The sequence below is a fragment of the Monodelphis domestica genome, chromosome 2, assembly GCF_027887165.1.
Source record: "Monodelphis domestica isolate mMonDom1 chromosome 2, mMonDom1.pri, whole genome shotgun sequence".
Lineage (NCBI taxonomy): Eukaryota > Metazoa > Chordata > Mammalia > Didelphimorphia > Didelphidae > Monodelphis > Monodelphis domestica.
In genome coordinates this window covers 433,166,209-433,193,455 of record NC_077228.1, presented here as the reverse complement: position 1 = coordinate 433,193,455, position 27,247 = coordinate 433,166,209, and the positions used below count along the sequence as shown (strand labels likewise).

Sequence of the window (27,247 nt, the reverse complement as noted above, 5' to 3'; positions counted from 1 at the left end):
AGGAGGGCCACCAAGAGAATAAAGAACTTGAATCAGTGTCAAGTGAAAATGTTTGAAGGAACCAGAGATGTTTAGGTCAGAGATGAGTGAGACCTAGAAACATAATCTGAACGTCTATTGTGTAAGAAAAAGATCAGACTTATTTTTATTTTCCCACATAGAGCCAAGAAGAATTGCTGGAAGTTGCCAAGGAACAAATTTATGTCTATTGTCAGGAGAAGAAAACTTCTAATAGTTAGGACTGTCCAAAAGAATAATGGGTTGCCTCAATATTAGTTGCCTCATTGAAGGTATTTAGTCAGAGCTTGGATGGTCACTTTTGGGGGGTGGCTTTTAATTTCTTTATTTGAAAATCAGATATTATTCATATAATCTCAGAGCTGTAAAGGACTTCAAGTGTTATCTAGTGCAACTCATAACTGTAGCCAGACATCCATTTATGTTATCCCCCAAAAGTGTGTGTGTTGTGTGACCTGCAAAGGTAAGGACTTGTTCCTTGATTATACACTAGTGCAAGCTGCATCTTAACAAAACAACAGTTTTGTCTTACTATATTTCACAAAATCAATCAGTAATATATCATATTGAGGATTTAAACTGTTTATAACTTTGCTTCTTATTTCTCTAATTGACTTGTGTATTATTCCCTTCAGCTAATTATCCAACCATGCCTGCCTTTTGCCATTCCCTATATACAGCACTCCATCTTTCATCCCTGTTCTTTTGTACAGGCTGTCCCACATCCCTACAATAATACTCTCCCTCCTCATCTTGACCTTTAAAAATTCTTGTTTTATTTCAAGACTCAGATCAAGTGCCACCTTCTGCAGGAGACCTTTTATGTCCTTTTATTCTGTAGGAGGTCCTCCCCCTTTTCCTTATTCTATACTCTCCCTCCCTTGCTACCAGCTGCTAGTGCCTTTTTACCCAAGGTTACCTTGTCTTTGTCTTATATATGTTTACTTTTATCTATCAATTTATATAGTCTCAAAATTCCTTGAAAACAAGGAATTTCACCTTTCTTTTTATCTCTGAATACTTAACAAAGTGCCTGTCACATAGTTAGTGTTTAACAAATCTATGTTGATTGATTGGCTGCTCAGCTATCTTTGGTTCTAATTCCGTCTTGCCCATATTTGTTCCACCTGTCCTAGGCTGAAGATCATTCCTCTTGTATAAGAAGATGACAGTAAAAATAGAAGTTCCTGAGTTCCACATTTCCTCTGTCTGTTATCAGTTAACATTATTTCCCAAGAAGCAGACCCATCATTTTCTTTTTCTTTGTTACCCTAATTGTAACGGTAAATGCCTTTCTTTCTTTAATTAGTCTTACCACTTTTTGTCTTAATTTTCCAGCTATTTCTTAAAGATTTGTGACAATTTAAAAATATTCTCCCCTTGTTGCCTAACTCTTCCATTTTTATCCTATTCTTTTATTTGGTTATCATGAATCCAAGGTCACTTTCTTCCAAGACTTGATTACTTTGATTTCACCAATCAGTTTTTTATTGTTTGGAATTGTTAAATATTGATTCCCTCATTCCTTTTACCACCTGAGAAATTAAATTATTAGCAAATTCATCTCTCCAATTTTTTTCATAATCCAAAGTTATCAGACATTGATTATTCTTTTTTTAAGTCTTTCCTTCCATCTTAGAATTAATTCTGTGTATTGATTATAAGGCAGAAGAGTGGTAAGAACTAAGTAATTATGGTTAATCGACTTGCCCAGAATCACAGAGCTAGGAAGTAGCTGATTTGAACACAGAAATTCCCATCTTTAGGCCTGACTCTCATTTCTCTGAGCTCTACCTAGCTTCCCCTACATTATTCTTTTTTTTTAAAACCCTTACCTTCCATATTGGAATCAATACTGTGTATTGGTTCCAAGGCAGAAGAGTGGTAAGTGCTAGGCAATGAAGGTCAAGGACTTGTCCAGGGTCACACAGCTAGAAAGTATCTGAGGCCAGATTTGAACCTAGGACCTCCTGTCTCTAGGCCTGGCTGTCAATCCACTGAGCCACTCAGCTGCTGCCCCCATTCCCCACATTATTTTTAAAACATTGTGAATATATATGGTAGCATTATCAGCTCAAATATTAGCAACCACTTGAGGCCTTTTTTTATTCTTCCTCCAAATGCTAGCACCTTGTCTGTTTTATGCATTTATCATTTTACATATCTTCATTATAAGGATACAAGTTCCATAAGAGGGGAGATTTTCCTTTTATTCTTTTTAGCCCTGGTACTTAGTACATAGTATATACCTAATATTAATGTTTATTCATTGGTTCCAAAAGGAAAGTTGCATCAAGAGGAACTAGGAATTATTTTAGGATATATATGAAGGAGAACTGACATGGAGGACTTTTGACAATGAGCAAAGGTCCCTAGTCTTAATTGCTGAAGATCTTTAAGAATAGATTATATAGCCATCTTCTTTAAAAGATTTAGGGGTACTCCTGTTTAAAAAGAGAAGAATGAAATTTATTACCATTATAATTCCATATTATCCTTGTGATTAGATGCTATGTTTTCATATCCTTTGTGTTATCTTAAGTTAGTCAATAGGCTTTAGAGAGTATTTTAATGAATATTGTATCCTATTTTATCATTGATTTTGAAAACCAACTCACATTGATTATGATACATGGAAGCAGAGACTTATTTTATCTTTAGTTTTGTCATTTACTCATCTTTAAAGAAAAAAGAACACAATTACAATTACTTATTTGTTGAATAAATCAATTAAAAGAACTTTTGAAACAATCAGATGTGAGAGACGTGGAAGTAGTAAGAATAAAAACAGCTGAGCCATATGATTTGGTAGAGAGATATAATTATTGGGATAAGAATTTAAAGAATCCTAGATAGTACTTTTTCCCCAGCCATTCAAAAAAAAAAAGGGGGGTGGTAGATGTGAGGAGGAAATATAGTAAACTTGGATTCATTTTCAAGCAATAAAAATGACCAGAATTTAAAATCCTCCAGCCCCAATTTTTAATGCTCTTATTATATGCAACAACCTTAAAAATCATTCATGCAAACTTCCATTATAGGCAGTAATTAATACAGACCATGTCATATTTCTTTGGTTTATTAAAAAGCCACTTGGGAAATTTTGCAATATCAGAAGACTGGAAATACAGTGCATACCCTTTAATAGAGGTGATATGATATAGTGGATAGAATACTGGATTTGGAATCAGGAAGACTGGGATTCAAATTCTGTAAATGATACTCATTACATGTGTAGCCAGGGGCATGCCCCATAATTCCTCTGAGCCACAGTTTTCTCATCTGTGAAATGAGTAGGCTGGATTTGCTGACCTCTTCCAGCTCTAAATCTATGGTTCTATGCATGGGGAATACCTAAATAAATTATGATATAAATATAATTGAATATTCTTATCCCTTAATAAATTATAAACTTGGGAAATTCAGAGAAAGGAGGAAAAAGTTATATGAAATTATAACAGAGATATTAATACCAAGAGAACAATATAAATGACAATAATAATATAAATGAAAACAGTCCCAAAAGGCAACTGAACCCATATTGATTGTAGTGAACAAACTCAAATTCAAGAGAACTGAAGAATACACATTCTTCCTCTTGGTAGAGTGGTATAAGATTCATCTGTGAAAAATTTTCATATGCTTAACATCTAAGTCCTCCTTGCTGAACTAATGGGTTTTGTTTCACTATTTTTCTTTGTTTTACAGAAAGGTTAAATAATGGAAGGTGAGGAGTATATATTTGAAAAGGAATATGATAGTGGGGGGGGGGGGTAATAACATAAATACAAAATGAAAAGAACAAACTACTTAGGATAATTCTTCAAGTCACCAAAGTTCTGAATCTCAAGATCTTTTCAATTCTTCATTCCCCTTCAATGCCTTATGAATCAATCAGTTGCCAAACCTTGTCAATTTTATGTCCACAACATCTCTTACAATGTCCCTTCTCTCCAGTCATACCACAACTACCCTAGCTCAGGCCCTGATCACCTCTTGTCAGGTCTTTTTCAATAGCCTCCTAATTTATCTCCCTACCTCTGATTTTTCCCTTTATCAATCTATTCTCAATGCATTTGCCAAAATGATATGGAAAGCACAAGTCAATTGGGCCATTTCACTTTTCTGCTTAAGAAACTTCAGTGGTTCCTTATTCCCCATAGGTTAAAATACAACTCTGGCATTTAAGGTAGTCCATTTGGCATTTAGAGCCCTTCACAATCTGTCTGTAGACTGTTTTTCTAGACTTGTTTCATTTACTCCCCCTCATTCATTCTGCTCCAGCTAAACTAAGCTATTTTATGTTCTCTGGACTCAGAATTCTATCCCTCCTATCTATATCTGTACCTTTAGGCAATCTGTCCCCTCCCTTACCCCTATGACTGGAATGTTCTCCCTCTTGGAATCCCTACCTAACTCCTTTCAAGGCTCAATTCAGGTGCCACAGTCTATAGAGATTTTTCATGACCCCAACTCCTCAAAAAAAAAAAAAGTATTTGTGCTTTCCCTCATCCTAAAATATTTGATATTTACTTTGTATATTCTTATCTGTATATATGCATCTTTTCTGTAAATTGTAATCTTTCCATTTCTATTTTTATACTCCTGATGCCTTGCCTTGCACACTAAATTGAAGTGCTAATACTCAATGGATCATCAAAAAGATTTGGAGGCACCTTGTCCAAGGAAAGCCTTTAAGGCTAAACTCAGTACAAATGATTGAAATGTTTCTTTTTTAAAAATCAATAAACAGCATGGAGAGATTTTATATTCTCTACAACTCATTCCCTACCTGTAGTATTTCTAACTTTCCAGACTTTGACACTATAAATTAATTGCTTTTTTTCTCTTGGAATTCCCCAATTCTATGGGTTGGGAAAAAGGAGGGAAAAGAAAGGGAAAAAAGGAAGGAAGGTACTTCTCCCTCTAGAACATCCCTTCACAATGCTGGCCCCCTTAATATAGCAATGAATTCATTCTGGTCCTCCATTTTGAAAATGAGCCCAAGCTAGTCATGTTTCATTTCCCTCTTAGATGTGCTCTGACTCTCCAAACTTCACTATTAAGCCTCTATGTGGTTATCACACAGACACAGACACAGACACAGACACAGACACAGACACACACACACACACACACACACACACACACACACATTAAAAAAATTCTTCTTCCCCTTTGGAGCCAATACTCTGTTTTGGTTCCAAGACACAAGAGTGGTAAGAGCTAGGCAATTGGAGTGCTTGCCCAAGGTCTCACAGGTAGGATCTCTAGGACTGGCTCTCAATGCATTTAGCCACCTGGCTGTCCTTCACACACATTTTCAGCTCCATTTTATGTTATCTTTTCCCATAAGAATATAAGTTCAGGTATGCCCAAAGGGCGACAAAAGAATATCTACCCTTTGACCCAGCCATAGCACTGCTGGGTCTGTACCCCAAAGAGATAATGGACACAAAGACTTGTACAAAAATATTCATAGCTGCGCTCTTTGTGGTGGCCCAAAACTGGAAAACGAGGGGATGCCCATCAATTGGGGAATGGCTGAGCAAACTGTGGTATATGTTGGTGATGGAGTACTATTGTGCTAAAAGGAATAATAAAGTGGAGAAGTTCCATGGAGACTGGAACAACCTCCAGGAAGTGATGCAGAGCGAGAGGAGCAGAACCAGGAGAACATTGTACACAGAGACTAATACACTGTGGTATAATCGAACGTAATGGACTTCTCCATTAGTAGTGGTGTAATGTCCCTGAACAACTTGCAGGGATCCAGGAGAAAAAAACACCATTCATAAGCAAAGGATAAACTATGGGAGTGGAAACACCGAGAAAAAGCAACTGCCTGAATACAGAGGTTGAGGGGACATGACAGAGGATAGACTCTAAATGAACACTCTAATGCAAATACTATCAACAAAGCAATGGGTTCAAATCAAGAAAACATCTAATGCCCAGTGGACTTACGCATCGGCTATGGGGGGTGGGGGGAGGAAAAGAAAATGATCTGTGTCTTTAACGAATAATGCTTGGAAATGATCAAATAAAATATATTTTAAAAAAAAAAAGAATATAAGTTCAGGGCCAGCTAAGTGGCACAGGGGTTTTAGAGCACCAGGCCTGGAGTCAAGAAGACTGGGATCCAAATCTGACCTCAGACACTTCCTAGCTTTGTGAACTTAGGCAAGTCACCTAACTCATTTACATAGCCTTGCCCTTCTGTCTTAGAGTTGTTCCTAAGGCAGAAAGTAAAGGTTAAAAAAAAATAAAGAATGTAAGCTACTCGAAGCAGGACTATTTGTTTGCTTGTCTATGTATCCCAACACTTAGCACAGTGCCTACTACATAGTAAGCATTTAATAAATTATTGTTGCCTGCCCAACTAAAGACAGAAAAAAATCTGCAAACACTTTATCTTCTTTTAAGCAGAAACATATAGTCAATGTCAGTACCATTTTGGAATACTGTAAAACTGTTAGAGAGGGGGACAAGAAAAGACGAGAATTAAAAACTCACAGAAAAAGGCAAAAATGAGTGGGCAGAAATTGGTTTTAAATTCACTAAGCTATATCATTTGAAGAGCATATTTCTAATAAAGCCAGAAAAAAGACAAAAAACAGATTTGGATTTGAAAAGATCTTTGTTTTGCAGTAATCTCTTCTCACTAGCAATAATAGTAGAACAGCTACATTTTGACTCTTCAATCATAGCACACAATGTACTGTGCAAGGAAGTCGGTGGCCTGTAAGAAGTTAGATGACCAAATATTTTCAGAAGAGTTCAGGAGATAACATTTTGTTATAGACTATGAAGGAATGATTTTCAAGAGCTTCCTCCCGAATGAAAGATCATGAATTTTGTTTTTACTAAAACAGAAAGAGAAAGAACCTCATCAAGTGCCATGTGTCTGTTTTTATCATTTCTATGAAAATACTTGATGTGTACTTCTATCTACAGTGTATTAAATAAAGGAATCAGAGGGTAACAGGAAAATTTTCGCAACTTCTCCTTTACTGTTTTGGAGTCTAGATCTTGCTTCTAATAAGCAGCAGATCTGAGATCCAAACCAAGGGCAATTGACTTCCAATTTATTGCTCTCTTCATGACATGATAGGATTGCAATTTACCTTGTATTTTGCTCTAACAGGTCAATGAACTGACCACACAGAGTCAGTTTTGAAGTGACTATCATATCTTATCATTTCCCATCAGCTAAGAGATACTTAATTTCATTTTTTGGTTATGTTTTGTGGTACTTGCCACCTTCAGGTCTTCTGACTTTGTTTTTGAAGAAATTATTCATGATATTCAGGTGTAAGACTTTTAAGTAGTCTATAAATAAGCTGTTGGTCTCCTTTATTTCTTAATCCCAAATCATATTTCTGAATATAGTTTTCATTCTCTTCCCTTATGCCTACATTCATATTGAAATGTCCTTGTATCAAAGCATGTGCTGATTTAATTTAAAGGATCTTGCCAAGTTCTCTATAGAATTTCCCTACTTCTTCAAGCATTGGCACTTCATGGTTAACCTCATGGTGGACTGTTTGCTTATAAGGCAAGATGAGAAAATGATACTTGAAATATTTCTTAATGCTTTGGAAAACAAGTTGAAACTAACTCCAACAACTTCTTTATTAAACTCATGGACAAGAAACCTAAAAACCATGTGTCCACTTTACTAGAGCATCTTTACCTTCTGGTTTTATTTATAATCATACAACATGTATTTGGGGTTAGTTTATCCTGGCTCCTTTAGACAAAGGAGACAGTTGTCACAGGTTAAAATCCAGTCAAGGGTTTTGAGAGCTACTCAAAATGCCACTACTTAAAGGTGCTCAAAGTTTGAGCTGCCCTTAATAGTGGCTAGTCCTTTTTCTTTCTTTTGGCAAAAAGGATTTTTTTGTTTTATTTTGTTTGTTTCTCTTTTTTCTCCAAGAGCTTCCTGACTTCACATTAAAGAGTAATTAATAAAATGTTAAAATATAATAATTGTCTACAATTATCTTGGCTCTGGCCCCACCTCTTGTGATAAGTCACTATTTCTTTTCTCTCTCCCCTACAATTACTGATTCAGACATATGATTTATAGATTCCTTGCAGTTCTAATATTTGTAAAACTAAAGTGAATATAAATCAGATATACTTTCATACACCCACAGAGTTAGAGTTAGCTGTTTTGTTTCTTTCTTTCCCTTTTATCCCCCTCTTTTGTTCTGGGAAAACCCCCATAAACACCCAGAGCTCAGAGAAAAATGCAACATGGGAAGGACTCTGGCAACCTTCCTTAACAACAAAGGGAAATAGAGGTGGAGCCAAAATGATAGATTAGCGGATAGAATCATAGCTGAGATCTACCCCACAAGTCTTCCACAAAGATCTAGAAAATAAAGCAAACTTAATACTGATCAGAAAAATCTAAGAAAAAAAATCACAGTTATTTTTCTAGCCCACATCAGTAAAAGACCAGCAAAAAGTGAGATTTTTGGACATTAAGGACAAGGTCTAAATAGGAATAGCATTGAAAGCCCTCTGGCACAGGGAGATGCCATGCCTCAGGTCAAGAACAGATTTCGGGTCTAGGAAAGAAGGAATTGACCTTGTGTAGGGTCTAGAACTAGGTGAAAAATAACAATTATGTCATTTAATACCCAGTTCAAGGTCACAGATCTAGGGTAGAGAAAAGAGGGGGACTTGTAGCTGAGAGTGATATCCCAGGGAAAGTAGCAGTTATAGGTCTTTACCTATAGATTGATTTAGAAACAAATTCAGAACCAAGCAGCAGCTATTTGACTCTGGTTCCAGGATCAGAGCAGAGTCTTAGTTTCACCTTTCAGTTTGAAGCCTATATCAGTGTGTACAAGGTAGGAATCTCATACCAAAAGAGATCTGGAGCCAGCAGATCTGTCACTCTGAACCAGAAGAGTGTTCTAGAAGACTAAAAATAGCAGAGTCCAGCAGTGTTCTACTAGAATTCCAAACAAGCAAGTCTACAAGTATACTGCTCAAATCCAAACCCAGTTCAGGAATTCACATATATACATACATACAAAAAACTGGGCGCAGCAACATGTTTTACTCAACAATGGAATATGAGGGAAACTGGAAATGATTTTTTTAAAAAAGGAAATAAGGAGAAGGGTAGATTAGGAGAGAGATTAGACTTAAATAAACAAAGTCTAAGGATACATAAAAAAAATTATAACAACTCTCTTTGTTGTGGCAAAGAATTGAAAACTAAAAGGATATCCTTATATTGGGAAGTAGTTAAATAAATATAATTGCGCTGTAAGAAATAATGAATGAATTGGTTTCAGAGAAACCTGAGAAAGCCTGTATGAACTGATTCAGAAAAAATAAGCAAAGCAGTAATGATAATATTATAAACAAATAGCTTTGAAAGACTTGGAAACTCTTGTTAAGACAATGATCAACTAAGATTCTAGAAGATTCATAATGAAATGGTGTACCCTAATAGAGAGGTGATGGACTCAGAGAGCAAATTAAAACATATATTTGGATACAGCCAATGAAGGAATTTATTTATGTGTTTAACTGTGGTTTTTGTTTGTCTTGCTTTCTCAGTGGGAGTGAGGAGAGAGGTTGGAGGGAGATAAGGTGATTTCCTCTGGAAAAAAAAATTTAATTTCTAAAGAAAAACTGACAGAGGCACAGAAGGCCGGACTCTTTCTGGCTCACCCCATATTTTTCACTCAGCTGGATTCATCTTACTTTGTGTTCAATAGTCTGTTGTAACATGACACCTTTCCTAATTGTCTAGGTTTTCTGTGGGCTAGCTCAACCCCATGTGCTACCATAGCTCCCCCTCCTGCTATGCTAGTGGTATCTTAACTATACCTAGAAGTCCAAAGAAGGCTTTAAATGACAGTCATATACCTTCAAATACATCCTTAGTTATACAGGGAATTTAGGGCCTTCAAAAGTAGTTTCTGTTTTATAAAGTCCCTAGCATCTGCTTTGACTTGCTTCACATCCCTCGATATAACTCAGGCCTATAGGAGATTCAAAAGACAAAATTGTAAGGAAAATTCCCTGGGTTATAACAAGATGTTTCAGTTCTTCCAGTTATGTATCAAAATGTTGGTCACTGAATGAAGAGTATATGTCTATTTAACTGTTGGTGCATGGAATGTTTATAAATGATCTAAAGACTCATTGATTCTTAGCATCCTCTGCTCTCTAGTCTATTGTTGTCATCATTCCTACAGAAATAGAATGACTCCAAACAAGACAGAGAGCCACTTAATCGTTAGCTTCTATCTTTTTTTCATCAGTGACTTGTCATATGCCCCCAAACCCCATGACACTATGGGGATGGACCTTTCCCACCTCTATGCTATTTCTTCGTCAACAAATACAAATTGTGTCTCCTTTTCTTTCATTTTGGTGAGTGTGTAATTAAAGAAAAGGACTGAACATAGAATTTGATTGTGGAATTTACTAAGGTGATACATAGCCACTTAATCCCCCATTTTATAATGATTTATTTCTTTCTACAATATTACCTTCTAATCACTACATCATTGTTGTAATTCATGTAGCTTTAGCTTGGTGATTTCACAGCATAGCACAACTGAAAAATCACTGGCCTGGAATTCAGATCTGGGTTCTGGTCCTCATTTATTAATTAGCTATGTGATCTTAAGGCAGTGATTTCCCTTCTCTGAACCTCAGTTTCTCCACTTGTAAAATAAGAGTCTTGGACTAGATCAGTGGTTCTCAACCTTTCTAATGCCATGACCCCACAATACAGTTCCTCATGTTGCAGTGACCCCAAACCAAAAAATTATTTTGGTGGCTACTTCAAAACTAATTTTGCTACAGTTATGATTTGGAATGTAAATACCTGATATGCATTATGTATTCTCATTGCTACAAATGGAGAGGTTGCGAACCGCTAGACTAGATGATCAAGTCTCTTCTTCTAGCTCAATAATTCTAGGAAATATGATTTAATATAAATAAATCCTTGAATAAAAACATGGTTTTTTTTGTCATTACATCTACTAGCATAGTGACAAATCCACTAATACATATCAATGCACATGTCACAAGTTGTATATCTACAAATGCATTGTGTAATTCAGTCTTTTGACTAAAACTGAGGCAGAACTAAGGGCAAATGCATAGTCTTACAAGTTCCTTCCCTTTACATATAAAATGACATTTTTATCACTAGACAATACCCATTGTCTATTAACTCTCTTCTGCCTACAAACATTATGTGTGTATACATATATATTCTTTCCTCAAACAACAACAAAAAAACCCTTACTTGATCTTACTTTCTCTACTAGATGTCTTTCTTCAATGATTTACTTTATTGAGAAAGCCAATTTCAATTGCTTCTTTCATCTCATATGGATTTGATTGTCATTTCTATGCTGATGGTTCCTAGATCCATATAATATATCAGAATTACGTTTTCAGATCATCAACTGTATCTTGAACACTTCAAACTGGATATCCTTTAGGCATCTTGAATTCAACATTTCCAAAACTGAATTCATTATCTTTAACTCCAAAACCTCTCCTCTTCCTACTTCCTTATTACTAGTGGGGTCTACCAGCATTCTGCCAGTCATCTAGACTCACAATCTTAGTGTCATCCTCAATACTTCTCTTGTATTCATTCCATATATTCAGTCTGTTACCATATCTTGTTTTTATCTTATCTACATACCTTTATATGTGTTGATTTCTTTCCATTCACATGGTTACCATCCTGATGAAAAATTTTATCACTTCATGAGTTTATTTCAATAGTCTTATGATTGTCTTCTTATCAAAAGTTCCAGAGAGTTCAAATTCCACAATCTAGAGGAGGCTTTTCAGAGTCACTGCCCAACTCTTGCCACTGATATTGCCTTCCTCCTTAGATTATTTACCCTTTACTCTGTATATATCTTATGTAATTTTTTGCATGTTGTCTTTGCTATGCAAATATGAGTTCTTGAGAGTATGAAATGGGTTTCTGCCTTTCTTTACATCTTCATCATGTAATACAGTGCCCAGCACAGAGCTTAATAAATTCTTCTTGACTTATTCCCACCTCACCCTCACTCTCACCTATATTGTTAACCAGGATCAAATGAGATAACATACATAAAGTAGTTCACACAGCTTAAAGCATTATATGAATGCTAGCTATCATCATCACCATCTTCATCATCATCATCATCATCATCATCATTATTGTTAACCAGTAATGATCACAATGGGTAAAATATAGTCATATTATGCTATGAAGTATATAGTTATTTGAAATTTAGTTTCAATTTGCATATTACTATTATGAACTATAAAATACATTTTCCCACTTTACTACTAGGATAATGTAAAATAACTTATTTACAATGTTTCAATACTTTTGATCTTTAAAATTCTTTTTAAAATTGTAGCATTCAGAGGCAGCTGGGTAGCTGGGTAGCTGGGTAGCTCAGTGGATTGAGAACCAGGCCTAGAGACTGGAGGTCCTTGGTTCAAATCTGGCCTCAGCCACTTCCTGGGCAAGTCACTTGACCCCCATTGCCTAGCCCTTACCACTCTTCTGCCTTGGAGCCAATACAAAGTATTGACTCCAAGAAGGAAAGTAAGGGTTTTTTGTTTTTTTAATTGTAGCATTAGCTAGTTTTTATAAGTTGTTTTGTGAGAGAGCACAGATCTCTCTGATAAACATAAGGAGTTAAACTAACCTATTCTACCTTTATGTTATACCCTCTGCATGTATAGAAATTTTCTTGTAACTTTTCTAATTGGTATGTCTGGCATTCATATTGGAGACTACATTTTTTTCTCCACAAAATACAATGTTATTACAGATGCCATGAAACTTATAACTAATCATAAGTCAAGAAATTAAAACTAATACTAATATTTACCAAAATTATCCTTTTCTCACTTCCCAACATAGGATAGGCTAGATTCCCCCCAAAAAAACTGAAAGCTGATTGATTCATAGACATGGCCAATTCAAGAATAACTCTCTCTGTTCTTTGTAATAAGAAAACTCATTTATAAATGTATCCTTTGTTGTCCTAAAAGAGAAAAACAATAACTAATTAAGGTTTTATGCTCAAGTAAATTAAATCTCTCTATACACATTTTTCAGATGGCAGGTAGAAGCTACATCATTTAATTCTTTAAGCATATAAAATTGGAGGACGGGGATAATATCTTATAATTTTGATTCTTTTTTTCATTTTCTATGCATTTAAAGGTTTTAATCTGTTTCTCATTCTCTTTTATTATTTTTAATGTTTATACACAATTTCTTTCTAGCTATTATTTACTATTATAATCCATATGACTATGGATTATAGTTCTTCATTGTCACTGTATTTGAACTCACCAAAATATTAAAATATATTCTCATAAAAAGGTTAACAGACCTCAATCTAGAAAAGATCTTAGAGGTAATCAATCCATCCTCTACATTTTAAGACCCAGAGAGATTGAAACTTGCCCCAAGGTCATAGCTAGTAAATAGTAAAACAAAGATTTGAACCTAGATTTTGTGATTATAAATCCAGTATTTTTTCCATTGTACCATATTGCCTCTGATTAGACCAGAAACAGAATAATTTTATTTTTTTAATTATAAAGATATTTTATTTTGCCAATTACATGTAATAACAGAGTTCCATATCAGTTTTCCAAAGATAGATGATCCAAATTGTCTCCCTGTCTCCTTTCCCTCCCCCTTCCCAGAGTTGGCAAGCAATTCAATCTCAGTTATGCATGTATTAACATGCAAAACACATTTCCATATTGTTCATGTTTGTAAGAGAATAATTATATAAAGCCAAAAACCCAAATAAACAAGTGAAAATTTGCATGCTTTGATCTGCATTCTGACACTCAGTTTTTTCGTTAGAGGTGGATAGCATTCTTTGTCATTAATATTTGTCACAGAATAATTTTAAAGGGAAGTAAACCTGTAAGTTAACAATATGATTCATCAGGACATATTATTCTTATTTCTTTGTCCATTTTTCCAGTTTTACAAATTCATATTTGTTTATTTCAGTTTGCATGCTTTTGTAGTGTATTCCAGATTTATACATTTATGACTTTAAAAGGGATATAAATTAGAATTCATTGGCCTTTTGTGACATCTTTTCTTTTCAGGTATCTTTACAAAAGTCAAAACCAAAAAAGTGTCTCCAAGACTAGAAATTCTGGGAGAGCTATGTCTCTCTTTTTAATAGGTAATAATATAGGTTTTTGAAATTAAAACACTGTATTTTCACAAATTCTTTAAAATTAATGCAAAAACATTTTCTATACAATCTTATAAGCTGTAATTCATGGCCATTGATATTCCTTTTTTTTTTAAATAAAGCTCATGAGATTTAGTTTTAATTCTTCTGGTGGTAATTCCTACATTTCCATTCCAGTAACTAAACCACAGGGTGGTATTTATGGATGCCTATTTCTTATTTGTTTCTCCTTCCCCCCCAATCAATATTTTTCAAAAATTAATGAATTTCATCCATCAAAAATTAGTAGTTATGACCTTATTTCCATAAAAATAGACTCATTGTTTTGCCAGCATCAACTTCTGTGTGCTTGCCTGTAGGAAATGATCCATTAGTTAAAAATTAAAAAGAAATTAGAGTCTATTTATCCCTGTTCCTAAATTTGGCTAAGGCAGAGTCCTTAGTCTGCTGCTGAGTTTTTAGAAGAACCCATTTGTAAATCATTCCTTATGGCAGCTATCATAGCTAATTTGATTGCTTTTACAACAGTGCCTTAAAAGCTAATGAAAAAATTCAGCTTTCTGAGTTTCCTAATATAATCTTTGTCAGTGAGGTAGCAACATTTCTTCACTCTTGATACTCAAGAAAATATTTAATTTTGATATAAAATGATACCTTGGGGTGGGAAGAAAATATGTATCTGTTAAATTATGGCCAAAAATATCCAAAATGAAAACTTCTGTTTTGAAGTATGGTCATTATAATGCAGTAAAGAAGATAAAATAGTATGTGATATTGTCACCTCTTTGGGGTCATTTACATGTGCTGTGTAATAATAATAGCTAACATTTATGTAGTGCATTGAGGTTTTCAAAGTACTTTACATACTTTAGTCACATTTTTGCCTCACCATAACCATATGAGAATGATAGTATGGAGACTATTATTCCTCATTTGGCAAATGAGGAAACAAGTTTACTGAGGTTAAGTGACTTTCTGTGATTGTATAGTTATTAATCATCAGAGGCAGAACTTGGACCTAGGACTCTCCTGATTCCAAATCAAGTACTCTTTCCACTATGAAGAGAAAATATATTAGTTGATAACAAAGATGGTAGGATCAAGTAAGATTTTTTTTTTAAGAATGGGGAGTTCAACTATAGCTATTCTGTGTAATCTAACAAGAAAGCTGCCAATAGTGACTAAATTTTGCTAGAAGACCTAACACCCTAGATCCAAGTAGAATCAACAGATCCCCAAGATGTCCAATAGCTAACATCAACTAAATCAACCTACTGCAAGTGAATTCCCTCCTAACCAAAAATAATCTCTCCCAGCAGTGGGAAGGTAGGGGAACATATTTGTGTGTATATATGTATGTGTGTGTTTACAGAAATAATAAATAATATCATTTGAAAACAGGTGAAGCCCTTAATACTACCTTAATTTGTATAAATGTGTGCATATAATTTCAGATACCCTACTCCAACTTGGATCACTGCCTACAAATAGGCATAGATTTGGTTTTATTAACATTTACCTTATATGTGTCATTAAAACATCTACTTATGCAATCAAAGAAAACAGACAAAAGGTTTTCAAAAGAAGAATTTAACACCATTAACAACCATATGAAAGAATGCTCAAAATCACAAATAATAAGAGAATGCAAATAGGCAAGGATAATACTAAATGAGATGTAACTGTTGAAGGGTTAGTATACCAGTGCATTGCTAGTAAAGCTATGAATCAGTATGACCATTTTGGAAAGTAATGTGGAATTATGCAAATAAGGTGACTAAAATATTTATTCTCTTTGACACAAAAGATTTCACTACTAGGCTTATACCATACTGAGGTTATTAATAAGAAAAAGTTCCTATATACACAAAAATTTTCAAAGCAGCATCTTTTTATGATAGCAAAGAAATAGAAGACAAATAGATGCCCTTCTATTGGAGAATGGCTAAACTGTGCTATACAAATATAAGGAAAAATATTACTCTGATATAAGAAATCATAAATACATGAATACAAAGAAGTATGGAAAGATGCATGAGCTGACATAAATTGGATAAGCAGAGAGCCAAAATATATAAACAAACCCGTAATACAAAATGTCTACAACTATAAAACCATCGCAAGTGAATATTACAAAATTACAAAGAACAGATACAGCCCCAAAGAAATAAGAAGATTCCCACACAATAGTTCTTTGCAAAGGCAGAAGGTTTACAGTTGTGGTATAATACATATTTTTTCAGATTTTTTCTTTTAAAACCTTTACCTTCTGTCTTAGAATCAATACTGTGTTTTGGTTCCAAGGCAGAAGAATGGTAACAGCTAGGCGATGGGGGTTAAGTGACTTACCCATGGCCATCTAGCTAGGAAGTGTCTGAAGTCAGATCTGAACCCAGGACCACCCATCTCCAGACCTGGCTCTTTATCCACTGAGCTACCCTGCTACCCTCAGACTTTTTTTTTATTGTACTAATAAGTTTTTTTCTCTTTTTCCTCTTTTTCTTTAAAAAATATTTTGTTATGTTGTCTGAGAGGGGAGGGGGGGAAGTATACTTGAAGAAATTCTGATCATGTAAAAAAAATGATAAAAATTTACCCCCCAAAACCCATTACTAGTTATACTTTGCATACCCACATGGTATAGCACAAGCAATGTTTGTTTAATGTTGATTCAGTTTTGACTACCCTTCAAAAGTCTTTGCTAATTCTTTTATCTGTTGTCCACTAGGGCATATTTTCACATCTTAAAGTGTGATAAGTATAGAACTATATTTTATGTATAAAAGTTAAATAGAAAAATAGACTATGATAAAATAGTTCCATTCACTTCTTTATTAAATTATAATTATTGCTAGTCTACTTAATTTTCAAATATTTCCATGTACTTGACATATATGGGAGGAAAAATGAAATTATTTGTTTAATTCTATAGTCTTATTGTTACATTTATTTATATAAAATAATCAGCCAGTTCTGCTTCTGAGCCCTTTCCTCCTCTGAGGGAGAATAAGCTTATGCAGAATTGAACTGGGGCACCCAGCATGCCTTGGCAGCAGAAGGAGTTGAGGGTTTCCACCTTGCCAAGCTTCATATCTGTTAGCATTATGTTTGATTAAGGAAAGCCCAGGGTGGTTCAAAAGGAGGTCAGCCTCTATTTCTTCAATCTGAACATTGCTGGTTGAAGTTTGAGGTTTTAATCAAGGAAGCTGAAAAAATAAAAGAAAATTCAGTCCATTGATATGAATATATATGCATACCATTTTTTTCCCAAGTGAATAATGGGAAAGAGCCCCTCTAGTGATGAAACTGGAGATCACTATAGATTCCTATTACTGAAGTTAAGTTGGGGTTTTTTTTTTCCTGCCAATTATGGAATTAAGGAAACATTTTCTACTCTACTCCACAGCATTTCCAATATGGTAGCTAGACAGTTGTTCCAAGTATTTTTGACAACTGTTCTGTTTTAACAGTGAATATTGTAGTGGCAAAGCTGTTAAAAAATGAGTAGTGTTCTTATGTGACTGCATGAAAACAAGGGAAGCAAGCAATATGCAAAGAAGGGAAGTCATAGCAATGAGAGATAATCCCCATGTTGAGCTGTTTTTACTGCCTATGAAGCTCCCCGTTGCTACACTGGGATCAACACAAAATTCCCAACTTTTGGCTGTGCTAACTTCTTTAAGCAAAGTTGTGCAATATACCACAAAAAGATACCATTGGCTAGTGAACTCAGAGAAAATATAAAAGTTTTTGTATTCCAAGGAAAGGCAAGTCTTAGCTTGAGAATAGGAGTAGCCATTATCAATAGAACTTTATGACTCCTAAGACTATCCATTGTGTCTTATTTATGATGTTAATATGATTAAGATTTTTTGGGCCCTAATCTGTATCATAATAATAATAAGCATTAAGGGCTTTACAGATATTATCTCATTTTTTTCCTCACAATGACTTTGGGAGGGAGGTGCTTTTATTACTTCCATGATAGAAATGAGGAAACTGAGGGAAACAGAGGCATAAGTGACTTGCCCAGTCAAACAGTTCATAAGTGTCTGAGGACAGATTTGAACTTCAGTTTTCCTGACTCCAAATTCAGTTCTCTATCCATTATATCAGGTAGCTACTTGTTAATACTGGGAGTTGCTCATGAGGAAACTATCAATGCAAATATAGCAATTATGAAACATAGTTTAAAGAGTTGTCTGAGTCACTAAGAAGTTAAGTGACTTTCTCAGGGTTACATGCCAGCATGTATCAGAAGTGGTATTTGAACTAAAGTCATTCTGACTTTGAGGTTAGATTTCTAACCTCTACATTATCTCTTAAAGTAAACAGGAATGGCATACATAGATGCAAGATCTCAGATCCAAACCAAGAATTGCTATATTAATTCAAAGTGTTACTATTTGGGGTATCATGTATCCTGGAAGTTCATGAAAATAAATCCAAATAGTAGCCATCAGTGGTGTCTTCCTTTGCTTTCCCTAAACTTGCAGAGATAGAGATCTATGGCAATTAAGAATGAGTGTACAAGGAGGCAGGTGAAAGAAAGTAACACCTGCTTCAATATAAAATTTGTAAAAACAGTCATGAATACATAAATTTGTTATGTACAAGTTGATCCAGGGCCATCTTTAGATTCTATACATTTCACTATGGCACCTTCTTTGCTTGGTTATAGAAAGAGGATAGCAAAGATCTCAAGTCAGGTCAGACAATTGAGTGAAAGAAATATGGCTTTTTCATTTAATGTGGTCTTTTAGTTGGCAAAACAGGAAACTCCTCATCTGGGAATAGAGAAACTAACAACTCTCTTCTCATCATTCAACCACAGTAAAAAAATAATGCCCAATCAGTCTTTCGGCACTGTTTTCCCATTCCAACCATCCCTTAACCCTGGAAAAGTATCCTTTGAAATCCCTGTCAAGTAAAAGTATTGATTTATCTACTTTTATAAGCAAAGCAATTTCCAAAATCTAGAAGAAAAGTTGAATTTCTCAGATAACTATGATTTATTTATGGATCTTCACTTTACCAGAAATAAGTAGAAAGTCATTGATTCAATTTCCTAGTAAGCCAGTTGTGCTGAAGAAAAAAGGTTTTTAGATTACTAGATGTATAACAAATATATTGTACAGTAAGTTCAGACTGTGTGCATATTGCATAAAACTACATCAAATCTAGAAACAACTAATTCAAGATTTATTAAGTAACTACTGTGTATAGAGCTTCCGGCGAAATACAGAACACAGAATCTGAGATATGGAAAGGGCTTCAGAGGCCATTAGTCCAACCCAAAACTGACCAAGAACCCCTTCTATAACATCTCTTACAAATGATCATCAATCTCTGTTTAAAAACATCTAGAAGGGAGGTATATAGTACCTGGGCTGGAGTGGCAGCAGAGTCACAGAGACGGCAGCAGGAGGGTAGGAGCTATGGACAAAGATTAATCCCAGATGCTGGGCTCAGACAAAAACAAGGAACCCAGCACTGAGGAGAAGTTCAAGGAGATCAATGAGGCCTATGAGGTGCTTAGTGACCTGTACAAGAGGGACATCTTCAAACACTATGGGAGAAGGGACTGAAGGATGATGGCCCTAGTAATGATAGCAGTACTGGTCCTAATGTTGCCTTCTTCAGCTACACTTTCTATGTGGTTCCTCATGCTCTGTTTGCTGAATTCTTTGGCGGTGTGATCCTTTTGACACCTCTTTTGATCAACAAAATGGGGAAGAAGTCATTGATATTGGTGACCCATTTTCCAGATTTCCAATGGGCATGGGTGGCTTTACCAGTATGAACTTTGGCCAACCCAATCCTATCCAGGAACACAGCTACCAAAAACAGGATCCTCCAGTTACCCATGACATTCAGGTCTCATTTGAGGAGATCTATAGTGGATATACCAAAAAGATGAAGATCTCTCACAAGCAACTTAACCCTAATGGGGAAAAGCATCTGCACTGAGGACAAGGACCTAACCAAAGAAGTGAAGAGGGTGGAAAGAGAGAACCAAGATTACCTTACCAAAAGAGGGGGACCAGACATCAAGCAACACTCCAGTTAATGTTATCTTTGTTTTAAAGGACAAACCATGCAACGTATTTAAGAGAGATAGGTCTGATGTGATTTACCTAGCAAGGATGACTCTCTGTGTAGCCTTCTGTGAGTGTATAGTGAATGTCCCAACACTGAATGGCAAGACCATACCCATAGTGTTCAAGGATGTCATCAGGCATGGAATTATGTGAAAAGTTCCTGGAGAAGGCCTGCTTCTCCCCCAAAACACAACGGAAACATGAGAACCTCATTAGTGAGTTTGAAGTGAATTTCCCTGACAGAATTCCCCAATCTTCCCCAACTGTCCTGGAATAGGTCCTGCCTGTATAGCAACCTCTGATCCCCAAGGACTATACCAAAAACATTTCCAAAGCTCAAGGTTTTGTGGACCATCTCCAACAGTTGTGAGACCCCAGGGTGGATGGGACCACAGAGTGTTTTAATTCCTGAGAATATATCACAATCTTTCAAAGTCTTTCATTAGGCTTCAGTGGTTTTGCAAACAATAGGTTCATTCCAAGTAATTTGTCCCTCTTTAAAGGGTGCCAGTATAACTGGCCTATTCTACCTGTTCCCAGGAACAATCCAAGTTTTCTGCAAGCTCCAATTCAGACCTTGGATTGTATCAACTTTCCCCTACAATACATACACCCTCCTTTGGATGGAAAGCATTATACCCACAACTGGAATCTGCTGTTCTTAAGCAATTTGGGTTCTTACTGTTTGTTATTTGATGTCTTCCTGGGGTATAGTCCTGGTTGCAAGACCATTTCTGCCTCTTATTGCTATTTGCTACTGTTTTATGTATGTTATTCCAACTTTCTCTTCACATGTCTTGTTTTTTATTCCAAAAATAATAACCTTTCTTGCTATCCCAGAATGAAATCTTATAATTTATCTTTAGAATTGCCTTGTTGGTGTCCAAAAGGTTACATAAAGGGAGGAAATGAGAGATTTTGCTTGAACAACCAATGGATCATTCTAAAACTGTTTCTCTATAGTCATAGTCATTCATAGTCTGGGGTCCATTATTGCATTTTACATCTTCTTGACTGCCTTCTGGGATGTACAGATCCACTATTAACCCTGTGAATCCTGTAACCCTAACTAATCTGAACAAATGGATTCTGTCTCTCTCAAAGGAATCTAGTCCTATTGAATTTAATGCAGCCCTAGTTATAATCCCTTTTGATAAAAGAGTCTATATTCCTGATACATGAGCACCATGGAACTTCAATAAATAATTTTTGTATAAATCTGTATAAATTTGGTAGGCACTTAAAAATGTGTCTAGAAAGGCAGTTGGGAGGGAGAAGAGCCTTAATATACCCTGGGGGCAACCCATCCCACCTTTAAACAATTCTCATTTTAAAGCATTTCTTTACATCAACCATAAATTTGCCTCTCTCCACTTTCACCCCCATCTGTTTGGCCTTAAGATGTCTTGAGAAGCAATTCCTCAACAACCTCAAAGTTATGTTTCTTTAAGGACATCTTGGTATATATTAGACTAGTCCATCTACTTTTCCTGGCTTTTTTTTTCTTCAGTACTATTTTGACTTTCTTAAGTGGTTCATGCAAGATTTTTACTCTGGAATCCAAATGAATTGCTTCTACTATGGGGAGAAGAGTTGGCTGCAAAAATCTTACTGACTTTTTCAATATTTGTCTGTTCATCTTGTCAGTTTCCTACTTAAATACTTTTAAGATGGCTTTATTATTTGGTTCTCCCAGGAAAGATATGATAAGTTGGAGATCATTCAAAGAAGGACAATCAAGATAATAAAGTCTGAAATTCATACCATAAGATTACTTGAAGTAATTTAGTTTATAGTAAAGGAAATTCAGGCAGCTAGTTAGCACAGTGATTAGAGTAACAGCACTAAAGCCATAGGAAGACATTTTCCTGAGTTCAGATCTGTCTCCAGGCACTTGCTAGCTGTGTGATCTTGAGCAAATCACTTAACCTTGTTTGCCTCAGTTTCTTCATCTATAAAATGAGGTGGAAAAGGAAATGGTGACCCACTGCAGTATTGCTACCAAGAAAATCCCAAATGGGGTCACAAAGAGTGACTATAGACTAGATATGACTGTAAAATGACTGAACAACAACAACAAAGAATACTCAGGGGCTGTAGGATAGCTATCTTCATGTATTTAATTAGATTTTTTTTTCATTTTTAACCTCAGAGGGCAAAACAAGACTCAATGGGTAGAAAGTACAAAGTGGATTTCTTTCTGTTCTTAGAAACTAGCAGTTTTCTCTTTGTTAAAGAGTTTTCTTTAAACTTGTTTTTTGTCTTTACCACTTGTTACTTTATTATGAGGTGATGATGCTCATAATCTTTTGTCATTCTTCTTCATATGATTTTATAAAGATGTATTTTCTAAATAGATGTTGCTCTTGGAAACCCTACCTCATCTTAGCAAGAAATTCCATCTGATGGTAGAGGCAGTTTCTAAGATGTTTTAGTCTCCTTTTGGCAAGTAATTGCCTCTAATAAACTTCTGCATAAAAATGTTTTGCAATTAGTGCCAGTGCTTCTTCCTGCACTTTCTAGAAACATCAATAGTTTATTTAAGAGCTCAGGTTTGAATTGTTAAAATTTAATAACATACCTTGATTTCATTTTTTATTCCTTGTTCAGGTTATATGTTCATTTTAATCTGTGCTCTAACAAATTGGTGAGCCTAGCTATAGACATATATATCAGTAAAGTGTTGTTTCCTATATATAAAAGTGATATCAATTTAATTTTTGTGATATTCTTCAGATTCCCTTACCACCCCACCCCAGACTACTGCCTTCTATTTCTTTCCTCAAGAAACAATTCATTACCTTATAGACATTCTTACTATTTTCATATTGTGTCATGGACCTCTTTGGCAGTCTGGTAAAGCCTAGGAATACTTTCTCATAATATTTTTAACTCATTAAATAAAATAAATACAATTGTAATGAAGACAAATTAGATTGAAATACAATAATCAAAAATTTTTAAACAAGTTCATGAGCCCAGGTTAATAATCCCTGGGCAATGCTTTTGGTAAGTCTACAATATACATTTTTGACCTATGTCATTACTTACTCCTGAACCAATTAAAAAAAACTAAAAACCCTTACATTTCATGTTAGACACAGTATTGATTCCAAGGCAGAAGAGAGTTAAGAGCTAGGCAATGGGGGTTAGGTGACTTTCCCAGGGTCACATAGCTAGGAAGTATCTGAGGTCATATTTGAACCCAGGACCTTCTATCTGTAGGCCTTGCTCAATCCACTGAGCCACCTGCCTCCTCACTCCTGAACCAATTTTTTTTTTTAAAACCCTTTCCTTCCATCTTGGAGTTAATACTGTGTATTGGCTCCAAGGCAGAAGAGTGGTAGGTAAGAGCTAGGCAATGGGGCACAAGTGACTTTCCCAGGGTCACACAGCTGGGAAGTGTCTGAGGCCAGACTTGAACCTAGGACCTCCCATCTCTAGGCCTGACTCTCAATCCACTGAGCTACCCAGCTGCCCCCTCCTGAACCAATTTTTAAGCACATTTTTGGATTGCCTTTAATCATACTACTAGTTGCATTGGAGTCAGGGAACATCAAGATACCCTGTAGCCTCTGAATCTCTCTGCCCTTCCCCTCATATTGTGAGTAGTGGGATTTTAGAAAAGAAAAAATGATAATTAAAGCTTTAGGATGGAAATAATACTGATGATGCAGAGAGATGTATTGCTTAATTAAGGTGGATCAAAGTCAAGGTGTATGGCATAAATAGATTTCTCTTTGTCAGGTATTGGGATCACTTACCTTGCTCTTATAACTTGAGCTAGCTCAGGTGATATACATTAAGTCTTTATCTGAGCTAGAGGGAAGTACTAGCTATGGTAGCATCTTTCTCCTGTATCCTGTCCCCATCCATGCTAAAAGCAGAGTCCCAAAAATTTTATCTGATAATAACTGGGCTTCTGACCCTCTGGACTTCACTACCATTCCCCTGTTCTAGTCTTTTCATCTATCCCCAACCTTTGTCAGTTTCCTTTTAGATGTTGTTTTTCCCATTACAAGGTAAGCTTCTTGAGGTCAGGGACTACCTTTGTTTTTGCTTATATATTTATCCTCAGTGCACAGTAACTGGCATATAAGGAGCTTGATGGCCTTGATGACTCAAACTGAAATGACTGAATTAAACTATTTTGAACTATTCATATTGTTTCTGCTCCTTTGCCCACTTAAAAAAGTCAACTGTGCATTTCTTAAAACTCTTGAGTCTAAAACAGTTTCTATGTTTCCTAGGGAAATTCCAGGGTCTGAGAGAATAGGGTATGTGTTTGGTGGTTTTTTTATGCATTCTTTTATGATAATGTAATGTTTATTTATTGATTCTATGCCAAGAATAAAAGCAACTGATTGTATATTCCTTTTTAAATATGTTTTTCTCTTTCTTTGGGAAATCAACCCCATTGTGCCAATGTCTGATTACTGAGATTCACTAAAATGTCAAGGAGGATACAGGATCTAAAAGTAGGGAAGAACTCAAAGTTCTCCTAATTTGGGAGATCCACAACAATCTACATTCTCTGAGATAATCAGAGGATTAGAGGAATAATGAGGATTAGAAAGTCAATGACTCTCTGAGAACCATAGAAAGTTCAACATTTATCAACCAGTGGGATAAATGATCATACTTGCTAGGTCATGGGAATAAACACGGTCTAATCCTTGTTGAATAGGATCATAACAGTGGTTAGCAACACCACCTACTGGTCTAAAAATATATATATCTTGATTTCATTTGGAAGGACTTCTTGAACTCCTCATAGAATTTCTCTACCTCTTCCTCCTCTGCAACAGATTTTGATGTAAACTGCAGTTTTCATGGTGGTCTTCCTTTTCATATTCTTATTAAAACACTGTAATTTAGGATAACCAAATACTCTATGAAATGATATTTTGGTTACATTTGGATATACAATAAACCCATCTCTGCCAATGCTTTTATCACTGAAGAACTTATGAGCCATCCTTTCATTAACTGCAACTCTTACAATTTCTCATTTCATTTATAGAAATATTGATATGACAGTCTTTTTCTAGGAGCAGGTCCATTTGTTATCATTAGGCAGCTAGGTGGAGCAGTGGATAGACAGCAGAGCCTGGAGTCAAGAAGAAATCAGTTCAAATCCCACCTCAGACACTTATAACTTATAATCCTGGGCAAGTCACTTAACCACTCTGTACTTCAATTTCCTCATTTGTAAAATAGGCATAATAATAGCACCTACCTTGTAGGGTTGTTGAGGTGATCAGATGAGATAGTATTTTTAAAGGGCTTAGCAAAATGCCTGTCACATACTAGCTATGATTAGAATACTGGTAACCAAGTTAATGTTTATAAACGGTCTTGAAAGTTGCTTGATTATCAGCACTTCCAGCCTCCTTTTCTACCATGCTGTAACTATCATAGCAAAAGTAGAATAATAATGATTATACAGGATAAAGAACAATTTTATATTTTCTGTAGTTTTTATGGATTGCCCTGGCTATAGAATTCATACTGAAGTGGTCCATCTACTGTTGATGAGGCTTTCTGGATTTAGCTAGATAGATCCTCAGAAAGCAGACATAGTCTATTGATTGGAACATTCATAAATTTTTCCATAGTAACACCTTTCAAAGAACTTAAGCCCCACAGACATAACCTTCAAGAATCCCAGAGTTAACTCCATATTATAATGATTGATCAACTCATACATTGCTTTCAATAATTCAATCAGTTATGAATCTAGTAAATATACTATTATCATTTAGATACTCAATATGATCTTTTTAAAATTGTTGTCCTTCAACACCAAGGAACTTATGAGAAAGAATGCTATCCACATCCAGACAAAGAATTGTGCGAGTAGAAACACAGAATAAATACATATGATCAATCACATGGTTTGATGGGGAAAGGATTAGGGTTCTGGTGTTAAAAGCACACTTTACTGCAAATATGAATAATGTGGAAATAGGTTTTTAAAAATGATACATATATAACCTTGTGGAATTACTTGTCATTTCTGGGAGAGGAGAAGGGAAAAAGAGTGGGAAAAATCATGAATCATGGAACCATGGAAAAATATTCTAAATAATAATAAATTCTTTAAAAATTGTTGCCCTCTGCAATTATCACCAGCTTCCACTCTTTTTGAGGTGTACCATTCTTAATACAATTCTTAAAGAATGATGCTGTCCATTTAAAATCATTCTGTCACTTGTCCTGTTTCTGTCATATAAATGTGTGTATACATATACATATAAATATGTGTATTTACATATGTATATAAACATATATGTTTATAAAATCTAAACTGATAAATAAGTTCCTTAAGTAGTCAAACTGATCTCCTTTGTCAAGTCCTTTTTTTCTCTTCATCTGGGTTCTTTTTGTTGCTTGATTTTAATAATTTCATTCTTTAGAGTTTCTCATCCCTCTTGAACTGGTCTCCTCTTTAAAATATTAGGCCATTGAATCCTATCTATGCTTTCTTCAAACCCTCTGAAGTATACTCACACAACCAACATTCTGATGTCTGGTTTAATGCTTGACCACCTCTCAGATAGGCTATTCCTATACTAAATGATCTCCTTCCTTAAGATTCTCCCCACTAATCCATCCTCCCTTCATTTGCTACACTAGTTTTCTTAAAGCACAGGGTTCACCATATCAGCCCTTACACACAGATACACACATACACAGACACAGAGACATACACATACACACACATATATCTAGCAACTGTTTGGCATTTAAAACTTCATAACTTGATTTCTCTCTACTTCTTTATCTTTCTTATTATGATCTTATTATGATTATTATGATCAGGTCAGACAACTTGCTGTTTCTCCTACAAAACATTTCATTATCATCTCAGTACATAGGCTC

General features: G+C 35.3%; 1 protein-coding gene and 1 pseudogene across 2 annotated transcripts in view; both read left to right on the top strand.

Annotated features, from left to right (window-relative positions):
- RGS17 (regulator of G protein signaling 17) overlaps nucleotides 1-27,247 on the top strand; it is a 204,302-nt gene that overhangs the window by 71,489 nt on the left and 105,566 nt on the right. The window lies entirely within an intron of this gene.
- LOC100032200 (dnaJ homolog subfamily B member 1-like) lies at nucleotides 19,456-20,654 on the top strand (annotated as a pseudogene).